At 35.0% G+C, this 3,788-nt stretch overlaps 1 long non-coding RNA gene across 1 annotated transcript; it reads right to left on the bottom strand.

Annotated features, from left to right (window-relative positions):
• Positions 1-806: 806 nt before the first annotated feature.
• On the bottom strand, positions 807-2,565 carry LOC148779724 (uncharacterized). Its single transcript, XR_016043511.1, has 2 exons — positions 2,195-2,565; positions 807-1,516 (listed from the first exon to the last, which is right to left on the bottom strand). It is a non-coding gene; the product is annotated as an uncharacterized LOC148779724 (long non-coding RNA).
• Between the last annotated feature and the right edge of the window lie 1,223 nt (positions 2,566-3,788).

Here is a 3,788-nt window from a genome sequence, read left to right as displayed (position 1 = left end):
ACAATGCAAATCGAACAAATCTAAAAACATTTAAAAATCTTCAAAATATACTGTTCAGATAATTATTTACAAAGATGTACTATTTCTAAAAATTAAAATTCTTTTTTTCTACTATAGTTATACATCTTGAGGTCCAGATGATCCTTTTCTGTTCAAATAAATGATCTAAAATAATGGGATTAATAAGAGTTATTGTCAGATTTGAGACAATCGTATACCTAAACAACGACCGACACAAGTGAATGGAAGACTATTAGCGGAATATTCCAAACCAAGAAAGAGATGGAGCCGAAACATTCTTAACCGATAAGAATTTCATATAGCCAAAAGATATTCTACTCCTGCGGGAGTAAAATGTCCATTTGCTCCCTGGGGTAAATTTTTTATGTAGAATTAATTTTAGGACCTCAAATTTAGGAGATATAATCTCTTCAACCCATCTATTAACCTCAATAAAAAACTTTCTAGTTGTATCCTCTATACAGCTGAAAAAAATAATGTCTCGAGATTGGATAGAGACCATCCAATTTTCAGATGGAGAGATATAAGTGTTAGAAAATGTCAAATTTCATTTTTTTTCTCTTGTCTTAAAATAATCGTCAACTAATTCTTTAAGTGGTTCCCAAAATTTCAAATTGGAAGAATCCTCTTAATTAGGTACTGAGTAGAAGTAAATCCTGCTCCCAAGAGAGCATGGTATATGTGCTCATTGATGTAATACACTAAATAGAGAGAGACGAAGCGCGCCTTCTACAAGGGCAAAAATTCAAGTTTCCCTTTGTAATATTAGTCATATGAATAAGCTATAAAAGAAGCACTTCAGGGATCACCTATTATTATTCATGTGAAAAAAAATTATAAGAAGCACTTCAGGGATCACCCAATTCCATTAGGTTTGCCATCTAATTCAATCCCATAAAAGTGTAGCCCCATGGCAATGATAAACAAATATCCACAAGATTAGGCATTGATTTTTGCAGCGTAGACAAATATTTGTAATTTTCCCCTTTTGCGAAGCTGATCAAAACTGAGAATTCCATTTTGGCTCAGTAATCACAGGAAAGCTCTAACTCTAACCCGCACCTTGAAGGACCATAGAGTCATGAGTGCAAAAAGCCCCTGAAAAAATGTATCCATGTAAATCACTTTGTACAAGGAACCTGTTGAAAATGCACCATTATTAATGTGGCCACCATAATAATTCTCCATATTATGCACCTAAATTTAGGAAATGGAGGGTAACCATTCAACAAGCAAGTAGTCCATACATGGTGGAATCACCCACTATACTCAAACATAGTTCAAACCCAGTACTACATCTTAATAGTAAGATAAATGGAGGAAAAGTGGCCAAGTAATTACTCTACTCCCTTACGCAATAGACACACATTTGGAGTTGAGGTCTCTCTATCTGATATAGTCCAAAGTTAGGGGTATATCCAGAATGGCTAGCCATGTAAATTTTTGGTTTGTGCATATTAGGGAAAAGCCAATATCTATGCAGCATGATTGATGCCTGCAAACAGTGTTACCAGAATCAGATTGACTAACGATTGAAGAGAAGTCTGGTATATTCAAAACAGGTTTGACCATTAGTTGAACTTTTCGACAATATTTAAAAAAAGAAAAATAGTTGAAAAATATAAAACATATTAAAAAAGGTGCAACATTATCTAGTCTAACGTATCAAAGCTAAGCCAATACGAGGTTAAGCAATGGTTTTTACCAAGTTTAGCCAAACTCTGTTTTTGCTTTCGATAAAACCAACCAAAGCACCAATCAGTAATCCAATCGGCAGATCTAGTACAGTCATGATATACGAAGCTATCATTAGGCAACCTATAGGTAGAAGTTACCATGAATTACCTGATGTTACGTTCCCATATAAATGGGCCATATTAGGTTCCCAGATGGTGGAGTTGAAAGGAATACCAATGTGATATTGCTGAGGGAATATATATATATATATATATATATATATATATATATATATATATTTCACCATTTTTTTCCGACAAATATTACTTACAAGCAGCCTTGTTACAATAATTCTTCCTTCAAGAAAAAATAAAAGTAAAACCAATAAACTAATTTTCTTTAAACAAATAAAATAACCATTACTTTTCATATTTGGGAATGTAAGGACAATATAATTGAAAAATATAATAAATAAAAAACGAATGCCAGAGATTACCTCAACCGGGTTTGTTACATCCCACACCGAGTCACCATCATCCGATGACATAAGATCAACGAACAACCTTCAATCTCAATGGGAGAGCAAGTTTCAAGGTAAACCCTCTAATGGAACTAAGAACGCCTCTTGATCACAAAATTTGAACTTAGGTACAAATCCACAATACCTAGTTTAAGCAAAATAGCATGTACTTGCTACTGCCCAACCCTTTGGTTCATCAAAGCAATATGAGAGAGAGATAGCACACCATCTAGGTGGGGCGTGCCCCTTAGTATGATCTAGAGAGAGAGACTTCTAGGGTTAGGGCATGTCCCCAGTTGCTATCAAAGAGAGAGAGAGAGAAATATTTAGAGATTAGAAAGATATTGTTGTGTAGAGAATTATGGGCAAGAAGTCCTCTTTTTATAGTGAAAAAAAAGGATAAAGGCTTTTTAGGATTTCTATGGCTTGCATCTTCTTGTGGATTGAATATGAACTATTGATTATGGTTGACTTGTGGGGTAAGATATTTAATCCCACCATTCTATAGATGAGCTATCAATATGCTATGGAATATGTTAGATCATTGTTCCCTCGTTTTCTTTTGATCATTATCCCATCAATAGAAATTAAATAAGATAATATTAAAATCGTAGTATTGAGCTTTATCCAAAATATGTATATGCCTATCAAGTTTATAAAGATTCATTCAAATCTTCTTCAAGATAAAACATTTATCCAAATCTCACAATAGCTTGTCCTCCAAGCCAAAGTTATTACTCTATACAATAAGAAGCCCCTAAAATTATTACTCTATAAAATACGAAAAATTCGGGTGTGCCACTCATGAGAATAGGAAGCCCTAAAATTAGGGCGTGCCACCTACGAGGTAGCTTTGTTGGCCCTATCAATTTAGGCCATGGTGGGCCCATGTGTACAATAGGCCCCTCAATGCTATTTTAAATATTAATAAAATATTTTAAAATTAATTTAAATATTTAAAACATTGAAAAATCAACATTTCTCACACATGCATAAGTTTCACCTTTAAAGGTGATTCGCTTTCCCGAAACGGCTATCATTAAAAGGTGATTCGCTTTGGCCCCCGTCTCTGAAGGACACCATCGCACACAAGGGTTATACAGTCCATCGGCTCACTCATCCGGTTATACTCCGACCTCATCAAGCATGACCTATTAGAACTTTTATCGGATAGTTTTCTATGCCCATGTAACATAGGTTTTTTCCCAACCGACTTGCCTAGACTCTCAAGCACAGTTCAGTATCAGCAAATGTTATTTTTTTAGTATGGTCCACAAGGGACCATCCTCCCACTAAATTCATGTTCTATTTATCAAATGTTTCATTAAAACACTAATAAGGCCTTTAATGGCGTCAGTAAGGTGTAGCAATTATAAATTCGATGTAACTTCCATAGGTACGCGAAGTGATGAATGTCCTAACTCACATAGCCTCCTTTGCCACAAATGAAGAGGCCACTCTCTACTTCTTCCATTGCCCACCTGCACATCTTTAATCATAACCTGGTTCCATTGCTTGACCAAACACTCAGGATATTGTAGGTTAAGTGGTCCCCTATCCAATTGTCCAA

The sequence above is a fragment of the Amborella trichopoda genome, chromosome 11 (assembly GCF_054954075.1).
Source record: "Amborella trichopoda isolate Santa Cruz 75 chromosome 11, AtrichopodaSantaCruz75HAP2 v2.0, whole genome shotgun sequence".
Lineage (NCBI taxonomy): Eukaryota > Viridiplantae > Streptophyta > Magnoliopsida > Amborellales > Amborellaceae > Amborella > Amborella trichopoda.
This window is presented reverse-complemented; position numbering and strand designations above follow the sequence as displayed.